This window comes from Narcine bancroftii, chromosome 5 (assembly GCF_036971445.1).
Source record: "Narcine bancroftii isolate sNarBan1 chromosome 5, sNarBan1.hap1, whole genome shotgun sequence".
In the NCBI taxonomy this organism is placed as follows: Eukaryota; Metazoa; Chordata; class Chondrichthyes; order Torpediniformes; family Narcinidae; genus Narcine; species Narcine bancroftii.
The window spans coordinates 87,542,942-87,554,365 of record NC_091473.1 but is presented as its reverse complement, the minus strand read 5'-3'; the positions used below and the strand labels follow the sequence as shown (position 1 = coordinate 87,554,365).

General features: G+C 42.7%; 1 long non-coding RNA gene across 1 annotated transcript; it reads right to left on the bottom strand.

Moving 5' to 3' along the window:
• Nucleotides 1–3,153: 3,153 nt before the first annotated feature.
• On the bottom strand, nucleotides 3,154–11,141 carry LOC138762737 (uncharacterized). The gene is made up of 3 exons (XR_011357102.1): nucleotides 11,044–11,141; nucleotides 10,621–10,792; nucleotides 3,154–3,482 (listed from the first exon to the last, which is right to left on the bottom strand). It is a non-coding gene; the product is annotated as an uncharacterized lncRNA (long non-coding RNA).
• Nucleotides 11,142–11,424: the final 283 nt, after the last annotated feature.

Here is an 11,424-nt window from a genome sequence, read left to right as displayed (position 1 = left end):
AAGTGCTAGAAAGACTCAGTAGGTCACGTAGCATCCACAGGAAGTAAAGGGCAATTGACATTTCAGGCCTGAGCCCTTCACCTGGAAAAATAGATAGATGTTTGAATAAAAAGGTGGAGAATGGATGGGCAGGGCCAGATTAACATAGCAGCAAGAGAAGCAAATGCTATGGGCCCCATAATTTCAAGGGCCCCAGCGAATGACACTGATAGTCTGTTTAAATCCCGTTTAAAGGTGATAATTGGCTAAAATCACTAACCTTAAATTTAGTGGAGGTTATTAACACAGACTATTCCTGACAATGCCTCAATGCGGGAGCAATGGCTGTCTTGGTTACCCATAATCCCCCAGGCAGCTGGAACTGCTCTGCCAGTGTCAGCGCCAGGAAGACGGCCATTGACCCCACATGATGCCAGTCACTGCCGGAAGTTGTGTTTTAACAAAATGTGTACATTTTAACAGGGCAGAGGAGGGGAAGGAAGGGGGGCAATTTCAGTGTAAGTGTAATTTCAGTGTAATGGATTCCCCCTCACCATGCATGTGCCAGCCAGTACTATTTAGGGTCCCTTTAAAATATTTACTACAGCCTGTGCAATACATTGATCTGGTACTGAGGGTGGGGGAGGAGAAGAGGAGAGGAGGGAGGAAGGGAAATGTGGAGGAGCAAAGGCTAACAGGAAAGAGGTAATAAGTGAGGGATCGGTGTTGGGTCCTTTGTTGTTCATCATTTATATTAATTATTTGGATGACATGGGGTAAATTGGATGAGTAAATATGCAGAGGATCAAAAATAGGGGGAGTTGTGGAGAGTGAGAAAGGTTTTCATGGAAGGATTTGGACTGTTTGGAAAGTTGGGCTGAAAGGTGGCAGATGGAGTTTAATGAAAGTGCTTCATTTTGGGAAGAATAACCAAAATGGGATGTATGCAGTGAAGGGTGGACATTGAGGAATGCAGAGCAATAGAGGGATCTTGGAATAACGGTTCAGCGTTCCTTGAAGGTGTATTCCCATGTAGATAGGGTGGTGAAGAAGGCTTTTGGTATGCTGGCCTTAGAATATAGGAGCGAGGGGGGGTGGGTGATGTTGAGACTGTTTAAGGCATTGTTGAGGGCAAGTTTGGAGAATTGTGTGCAGTTCTGGTCTCCAAATTATAGGAAGGATATAAATAAGATTGAGAGGATGCAAAGAAGGTTTACAAAAATGTTGCCTGGATTGCAGTATCTTGAATACAGAGAAAGATTGAGTAGACTGGGACTTTATTTATTGGAGCATAGAAGGTTGAGAGGGGATTTGATAGAGGTATTTAAAATTATCAAGGGAATAGATAGAGCTGATGTGAATATGCTCTTTCCCCTGAGGGTAGGGGAGATTGGAACAAGAGGTCATAAGTTAAGGGTTAGGGTGCAAAACTTTAGGAGTAATATAAGAGAATGCTTCTTCACAGAGAGTGGTGGCTGAGTGTTATAATCTTCTGGAAGAGGTAGTTGCGGCAGGGTCATTTCTATAATTTAAGAGGAGGTTAGATGTGAGGGATTGGAGGGTTATGGGCAAGGGAGTGGGTAGGTGGAACTAGTGGAGTTTCACGGAAATCGGTGCAGACTAGAAGGGACGATATGGCCTGTTTCCATACTGTAAATTGTTATATGTTATAAGGGCTCCTAGAACGCTTCCATCCGCGCTTTCTCCGCTCCATGCTCAACATTCATTGGAGTGACGTCATCACCAACATCGAAGTACTCAAGCTGGCAGAGTCCGCAACCATCAAATCCACGCTGCTGAAGACCAAACTACGCTGGGTGGGTCACATCTCCAGAATGGAGGACCATCACCTTCCCAAGATCGTGTTATATGGTGAGCTCTCCACTGGCCACTGAGACAGAGGTGCACTAAAGAAGAGGTACAAGGACTGCTTAAAGAAATCTCTTGGTGCCTGCCACATTGTCCACCGCCAGTGGGCTGATATCGCCTCCAACCATGCATCTTGGCACCTCACAGTTCGGCGAGCAGCAACCTCCTTTGAAGAAGACTGCAGAGCCCACCTCACTGACAAAAGACAAAGGAGGAAAAACCCAACACCCAACCCCAACCAACCAATTTTCCCTTGCAACCGCTGCAACTGTGCCTGCCTGTTCCGCATTGGACTTGTCAGTCACCAACGAGTCTGCAGCAGACGTGAACATACCCCTCTATAAATCTTTGTCCGCGAAGCCAAGCCAAAGAAGAAAAGAAAGAAGATATGGGAGGGTAGAAGAGAAAGAAGCTGAGGTGAGAGGGGGAGAGAGCTGTGGACTAAGGGTATCTCTGATATGAGAAGGAAGGGAAGGGGGTGGGGAGCTGGAGAAAGGGAGGCAGCGTGGCAGAGGAGGAAGGAAAGAGAAAGACCGGGGAAATTGGATAATGGAAATTGGAGGTTGACTTTGATGTTGTCTGAGTGGAGACTTCCATGATAGAATATAGGGTGTTGTCCCTTCAATTTGCTGGTGTCCTCAACTTGGCAATCCATGGGGATATAAACAACCATGTAAGCATGGCGATGGTGTGTGGAATTAAAATGATTTTTCGCTGGGAAATGCTTGCTGTTGAAGTGGCTAGAGCTATGGTGGTCAATGAAACTGTCTGCACCGAGAGTTTCCCAGGTTCCTTTTAAAAAATAGCAAACATTGTTTAGCAAAATTCATCTCAGCAACCATGTATCCAAATCGATTGATGGTTGTCAAATTGAAATTACAAAATTACTAAGGCTATCAACGTCTTTGTTATGTAGTCTGGAGGTTAAGTTTACAGCTAAATTAACTAGAATTTAATCTGCCAAATAAATGAACATTTTTGAATTAGTTACATCACCATCAAATGTGTTTTATAAATATTTTGTCTCAACATGGATTTAGATACTTTCTCTTGAAGTATGTGGGTGAACTCTTTCCAAAGAAATATCTGTCAGAGTGAACTTACCAACAACCAAAATTTCAAATTACAAACAAGTACAGCAGCTGAAAACATAGATGTTGTCAGTATCTGTCGGGAGGAGATGTTTCAAGATGTACTTCCCACAGAAATGGGAGGTCAGGAATGAACACAAATTATAAAAGACCATCAAGAAATAATGAAAATGAAGACTCAATAGAAAAGAAGTATGATGGATTTATTGTTAGATAATGTACAGATAACCCATTATCTCCCCTTATGGAAAGGTGTATTGAAAGTTTTAAAGGCAATAAAAAAATTAAAGGAAGTCTGGGGAAAATCCATGATGAGCTGCAATAAAAGGCAGGAAAAGTAATATTTCTGGACAATGTACAAATTGTCCATGAATTACAACGTAAATCTGGTTTTGTGACAGATCCACAATGCCTTCTGAATAGATTCCATTCCGTTCTCCGTGGTTCATCAATGCTGGGATATTACTCAAGCTTCTGATGTGTTCAGTTTTCTTTCATTGAAGACATTGAACAGATAATCTTCTTACAAAAAAATTGCAGGGCCTGCAGAGCAGAACAAAATGTCACTGTGATATTAAGTCTCAGGTTAATCTTTTACCATTTTATTGCCAACACTTTTAGAGCACGTTTTTAGCACAAAACTAAGATTTTCAGCCTAATATTGATAAGTACAAACAAATTTGCCATGTAGGAGTTGGAGGGATCCTTCGACGTGAACATTCCATTAAACTACTTGTCTCGCCATGGATTAAACAATTGTTGCATTTCGATGCTGATTTTCAAATGATTTCAAGACAAAAAAACAAGCTGATAGGTTTAAATCTCAATTTATCACTTTGACACTGTTCAAATTTGCAACTTGTCACTTAGTGTAGACTTACCCAGCTGTCTCCTCACTTGACAATCTTTATTTTCTGTTTGCATGAACAGCGTTAGTAATTCCTAGAGCTTTGCTGCCTTTCCCAGTCCCAGATGGTTAGAGGTAAGAAACGAGAATATGGTTGGATAAGAAACGTCCCCAGCATGTGTGAAATTCCTCTTATCTAGTTTTATAGCCATTTTTTAATAGACTTTCCGCTTTACAGTGCAGACCAGAAAGGACAAACCTAAAATAGAACAAAGGTTTGTACAGTGCAGGAACAGGCTCTTCAGCTCACGTGTCTGTGCCGAACATGATGTCTAAATCTGCTGCCCACTCCTAATAGATATCCCACCATCCCATTTATGTGGTTTAATCACTTCCTCTGAAGTGAAATATAGAAGAATAACTGTGACAGGAAAGGGAGAAAGGAGAAACACTGAGGTAATGCCAAATTAGGTGCAGCTTCACAATACATAACTTTGGAGATATAAAACTATAGGAGGCATAATTTTGGGGGGGGGGGGGGGTGGAATAGCACTCCCAAATTCAGACAAAACAGTTGGGAAAATCCTATCCATGTAATTGGTTCCTACATGGACCATGACATCTGGCTGCTCACCCTCCCTCCTGAGAGGACCAAGAACTTTATGTTTTGAGAGGCTGGTCATGGCCAAAAATAGCACATACATGTGATAGTACAGATTCTATCACCATTGAGTATATGTACAGATTGTATAGGATGACTGTGATTGGCTGAGAGCATAGCCACACCTACTGGCAGGTCTTAAAGGATTGCTCCTTGCCAGACCAGGTCATTCTGGACTGGTCGACCTACATGTGATATGCTCCAGTCTTTTAGTTAATAAAAGCCTTGGTTTGGATCAATGAGTCATTGGTTCTTTCAATACGCTCTACAATACATAAACAAAGATCTGGGCCCACTACAATTCGCTTATCGTCACAATTGCTCCACAGCAGATGCAATATCGCTGGCTCTCCACTCAGCACTGGATCACCTCGAAAACAGCAAATCATACATTTGGCTGCTCTTCATCAACTACAACTCGGCCTTCAATACCATTATTCCGTCAGTGTTGGTCAAGAAGCTACAAACACTGGGCCTCTGTACCCCCCTCTGCAACTGAATCCTTGACTTTCTCATTGGAAGACCACAATCAGTACGAATTTGAAGCAATGTCTCCTCACTAATTATCAACGTAAGCGCACCCCAAGGATGCATACTTAGCCCACTGCTCTCTTCATTATACACCCATGACTGTGTAGCCAGGCACAATTCTAATGCCATCTCCATCTACAAGTTTGCCAATGACGCTATAGTGTCAGCAGAATCACAATCGGCAATGAGGAATCATACAAGAGGGAGACAGATCAGCTCTTTGAGGGATGTCACATCAACAATCTTGCCCTCAATGTTAGCAAAACCAAGGAGATGATTGTGGACTTCAGGAAGAAGTCAGGGGAACATGACTCAGTCCTTATCGAGGGCTCAGTAGTGGAGAGGGTGAAGAACTTGAAATTCCTGGGTGTCAACACCTCCGAGGATCTGTCCTGGAGCCTCCATGTTGTTGCAATCACAAAGAAGGTCCGCCAGCGGCTATATTTTGCGAGGTACTTGAGAAGATTTAGTATATCACTGAAGACTCTTGAAAACTTCTACAGGTGGACTTCTACTGGCTGGTTGTATCACTACCTGATGTGCAGGCACCAACACTCAGGACAAGAAAGAACTCCAGAGGGTTGTTAACTTGGCCTGCAACATCACAGGCACCAGACTACTCTCTATGAAGGACATCTACATGAGGCAGGGTCTTAAAAAAGCAGCCTCTGTCCTCAAAACCTCTCCCCCCACCACCACCTAGGCCATTCCCTCTTCACTCTGCTACTATCAGGAATGAGGTACAAGAGCGTAAAGATGAGCACTCAGTAGAACAGGGACAGCTTTGTCCCCACTGCCATCAGATTCCTGAATAATCAATGAACCAAAGACACTGCCTTACTTTTGGTGTGCTATTATTGTTATTTTATGTCACAAAGATAAGCGTATACAGAGCCGTTGTCATACCCACACTCCTGTTCGGCTCCGAATCATGGGTCCTCTACCGGCACCACCTACGGCTCCTAGAACGCTTCCACCAGCGTTGTCTCCGCTCCATCCTCAACATCCATTGGAGCGCTTTCATCCCTAACGTCGAAGTACTCGAGATGGCAGAGGTCGACAGCATCGAGTCCACGCTGCTGAAGATCCAGCTGCGCTGGGTGGGTCACGTCTCCAGAATGGAGGACCATCGCCTTCCCAAGATCGTGTTATATGGCGAGCTCTCCACTGGCCACCGTGACAGAGGTGCACCAAAGAAAAGGTACAAGGACTGCCTAAAGAAATCTCTTGGTGCCTGCCACATTGACCACCGCCAGTGGGTTGATAACGCCTCAAACCGTGCATCTTGGCGCCTCACAGTTTGGCGGGCAGCAACCTCCTTTGAAGAAGACCGCAGAGCCCACCTCACTGACAAAAGGCAAAGGAGGAAAAACCCAACACCCAACCCCAACCAACCAATTTTCCCCTGCAACCGCTGCAACCGTGTCTGCCTGTCCTGCATCGGACTTGTCAGCCACAAACGAGCCTGCAGCTGACGTGGACTTTTTACCCCCTCCATAAATCTTCGTCCGCGAAGCCAAGCCAAAGAAGATGTATATATATATATATATATATATATATATATTGTAAGATGGTTATAATATGAATGTGATGCGGCCACAAAACACCAAATTTCGCGACTTGCTCATGACAATAAATTCTGATTCTGATTCTGATATGCAAGTATTTTTTATGAAACTAACAGCTATTTTGTGATTATTTTTCACAATTGTGAAATGGACGTCAATTTATTTTTGCTATTTATGAGGGATGAACAATGCTTTTTGAAGTAGAATTCTCAACAATTATTGCTGACTGTAAAATAATTTTTACATTTTTACTTTCAATAAAAATACTCAGATTCTGATTTTTTTTCAATCCTTTTTTTGTTTTGTATTTTTGCAGACCTACAAAATTCTCCTGTTATTTTCTACATAACTTAGCATTCATATTTGCATGTATTTTTTTCCAGTTTTAAATTGGATCATTCACCTCTGTCCTGGTGTGCAGGTTGAAGTTGATTTCTGAGTGCAACATTTTATGGGCTAGGTTACAAGAAATGCCTTTGTAGATGATAGTATTGCACAGGTTCCAGAAGAGATTCACCTCATGCTCCATCCCTGTCTCTAGTTAAGCTTTATTCATTGCATCACTGATTGATCGGTGGGTGGGGTGGGGGGGGGGGGGTGTAATGACAATTCACATAAAAGGTATATAAGGAATAGAAGCAGAAGTAGGCCATTCAGCTTCTCTGAACTGACAACTATTCAATAAGACCAAGCTGATCTTTCATCTCATTGTGAATATCTTGTACTAATTTCATATCCTTGCATTCCCTTAATATTAAATAATGTATCTACCTTCACAATTATATTCGATCCTGCACTGGAGATTAAGTGAGGGGGGAGGTGGTTGGTGGGAGAAGGGTCATGCATTTTTCCTCATTGTTGCCAAAGGCAAAATAGCAGAAGTTACAAAGTTTCCTGATGAGCTGATTACACAGATAACTTACAGTTGTCGCTGTGAATTATGGTTTCTTAATATGATTTCCAACCAGTAAATGCTCACCACAATAGATGATCAGGAAGAGAAACACACGACTTTTCCTGAATTCTCTATTTACACATATTTTCCTAATTCCGTACTTTAAACCCCCATCTGATACTTCACTCAGATCTTCCATTCTTCTTGGATAATGAATAGATTCTTTTTTTAACAGGTCTATTCATCAAGTTTGTCAAAAAGTCAGAAAATAAACAATTAACACTCGAAAGAGTATCCATATCCCCTCAACTTAGTAAGGATCCAATCAAAACCCATAAGACTGATGACAATTACTAAAGATTACTAAAGTTGGGGAGAGCGAGAGAGAGAGAGAGAAATAATCTGCTATTCGTAAGAATAAACATTATGCTAATAAGCCATGTTACATTTAATGTAACACAGATACACGATCCTTTATCTGGTCACCTAAAATCTGGAAAGCTCCAAAATCCGGCAAGTGGGGACCGATGGTTGGGGGAGGCAGCTGAGGGACCAGCGGTCGGGGGAGGTGGCTGAGGGACTGATGGTCAGAGGAGACTGCTGGGCGGCCGAGGGACCGCAGTTAGGGGAGACTATCAGGCGGCTGAGGGACCGTGGTTGGGGAAGACGGCCGGGCAGCCGAGGGACGGCAGTTGGGGAGACAACCGAGGGACCATGGTTGGGGGAGACAGCTGAGGGACTGGGAGTTGGGGGAGATGTCCGGGAGGCTGAGGGACCACGGTTGGGGGAGGAGGCCAAGGGACCGCCATTGGGGGAGACAGCCGGGCAACTGGAAGGGGTTGGGGGTGAATACAGCAGCACAATTCAGGTGGGCTTTCCAAAATCCAGAAAAATCCAAAATTCGTACCACACTGTCCCCCAAGGGTACCGGATAAAGGATCGTGTACCTATACAAAGAAGGTGAAGGAAGCCAGCAGATCATGTAACATTCATAGGAAGCAAAGATATATAGCCAACATTTTGGGCCTGAGTCCTTCATCAAGGTATGAGCAGAAAGCCGGCAGGCACCTTAATAAAAACTTGGGAGATGGATGGAAGAAGTGGCAGGGGAGGAGCACAGGCCAACAGACAAGAGTTCACATTCATGGATGTGGATGGGAGGGCAGGAGAAAAAAGCTGAGATGATATAAAAAAGGAGTAGCTCTCTGAATGGAGAGAGAAAGGAGTGGGGAGCTGGAGGAAAGGTGAGGGGGACATGGAAATGTGGAAATAGAGAGAGAGAGAGAGAGAGAGAGAGAGAGAGAGAGTTGGGAGGTGGTTAACGGAAAACCAGAGAAGTCGATGTTAATGCCATCTGGTTGGAGTATCGCCAGATTGAATAATAGATGCTGTTCCTCCAATTTGCAGATGGCCTTGGTTCGATTGTGCATGAGCCCATGGACAGACATGACAGAGTGGGAATAAAGTGTGGAATTGACATAGTTGGGCATTGACAGGACCCCACCCCCCATTATTTCAGAGGATGGAGTGAAGGTTCTCAATGAAATTATCTCCCAGTCTGCCCAGTCTCTCCATAAAAGATCAACACCTCATATTCCTTCTGGGCACCCACCAACCAGATTGCATTAACATCAACTTCTCCAGTTTCCGTTTGCTGCTCATTCCCACCCCCTCCCCCATTTATCCCTATGTCTCCTATCCTCTAGTGCTCTCTCTCTCTCTCTCCCTCTACCACTTCCATTTTATGGAAACCATTGACTTGCTCCCAATCAATTCTTATCTCTCCTTTCTCCTGTCGTCCTCTCCATATCCAATTAACACCTTTTGTCTGTTGGTCTGTACTCCACCCCCTGTCCTTTCTTTTAATTCAAACACCTGTCTGCTTTTTACTCATCTCTTAAAGAAGGGGTCAGGCCCAATAGGTTGGTTATATATTTTGACCTCTGATGGACACTGCAGGACTGGCAGAGTTCCTCCAGCATTCCTGTGTTTTTAAATGTAAGTTGTAGGCTGGATCAACCCCAATTTTCTGTCTGAGAGATCTTACTGTGCTTCAGTTGATTACCACACTGTATACTCATAGCAATTTATCTTAATTTATTGGTTGTAATGTGCCTAGAAAAATGAAGTTCAAAATAAATGCTTCTTATAAATATTATTTACAGTCAGAACACATAGCATGGTTAATGTACAATATTCTCAGTTAATGATTAACAGACTGAACTAACGAATCCGCTTATCGAGAGATAATATCAAAACAAAAGGCTGACATTTCTAAATACAGCACACTTCAAAAATGTTAACACCTTTTTCAAATACAGTATCCACTCCCTTTACCACAAGTGCTGCAATGTAACAGCAAGCTCAGTTCACAAGCATCTTCTAGCATATGATTGGTAATACTGAGGAAACCATTGCCTCCAAGTTCCTCTCTAAATTGCACAGTCACACATTTTATCATGCCTTTGTTGAAGCTGGCTTAAAAATCTGCAATCCACTTCTTGATGCCACTTTACAAAATATATACGTATACAAATGTGTAACTGAGGATCAGAAGTGGGTCACTCCTCCTCATGAGCCTGAATCACCTTTTCATAAGATCATGGCTGATCTGATTGTAACTTCAACTTTGTATTTCTATCTATCCACAGTAACCTTTACATGGCATATCCAATATCCATCTGTCTCTACCTTAAAACTATACCAACACTCCGCTCCCACTACACTTTGAGGAAGTGAGCTCAAAATTCTCGTGATCTTCTGGAAGTAAAAAAATTAACTCATCGTGGCCTTAAACAAGTGATTGCTCATTTTTAAACAATGGCCTAGTCCTGAATTCTTCACAAGAGGAAATATTCTCTCTGTGTTGGGCAGACAATTTGGCGCCCACAGTTTTAGGCTGGATATTTTGGCGCTTGCATTTTGGCATTGGATATTTTGGCAAAAAAAATTGACTTTTGTAGTCCCTCGGATGTTTTGGCATCTGCAGTTTGGCACCATCTCTCGCATGGCATGTAATTCATTATAATTTTCATTAAATATAATAAATATTAAGCTGTGGCAGGTGAGCCGACAGCAGCAGTCGAGTCCGTAGTCAGAGACATACTCAAGACCTCTCAGTGCGTGGCAAAACAAACGACAGGAAGTTAATGTCATTTCCAGCCCACATGAGCACTGACCTTTTAAGCACACAAGTTTGAATCAGTAAATCAGTTGATTTGAAACTCAATTCGACTCAGCGTGTTTCTTCCACTCACAGCTGCCAATAGCCACATCGGTGACCCCAATGGTCCCACTGCATTTGGACTCCACATGAACGACTCCAGCAACATGGACACCCAAGTGTTGGCTCTGTTCAGAAACGATTGAACATGTGATCCTTATGAAGCCATATCAGCTGGATTATCCACTGTTTACATATATCTCCATTAACTAGCATGCAAAACTTTTTCGATTTCATTAATTCTGTTAGTCACAAAGGTATGAAACCTCATGGTATTGTTATTAATGTATTTAAGTACTGATGTACGATCAGTCCAAAACATAGAGTCTGCTAACTCCATCTGTAATTTTCTTCTTAACATAGTGTCCATTTTGCTCACCAAAGTAGTGGCAGTAAATTCCATTCAAGGTATGGTGGCTGGCTTTAATGGAACCACTCTGGCTTTTCCCGTTACAAATCCACAATGTATTCACTCTTGGTTATTTCTCAGTTCTAAATAACTGACAGTAACAAAACCACCTTCGTTTGCATCAGCAAAATGGTGTAACTGAGCAAATGTGGCAATTCCAAAGTCTGTTGGTTTAAAGCATCTCTTGACTTCAAAATTTTTTAACATTTAAGACTCTCAATCCAATTCATCCAATCTTGTGCGATGGAATCTGGCATAGTTTCATCCAATCCAAATTTTCTTCTGCACAATTCTTGCAGAATTTTATTTGCTATTAATACTACTGGTGCCGATATTCCCAAAGGATCATAG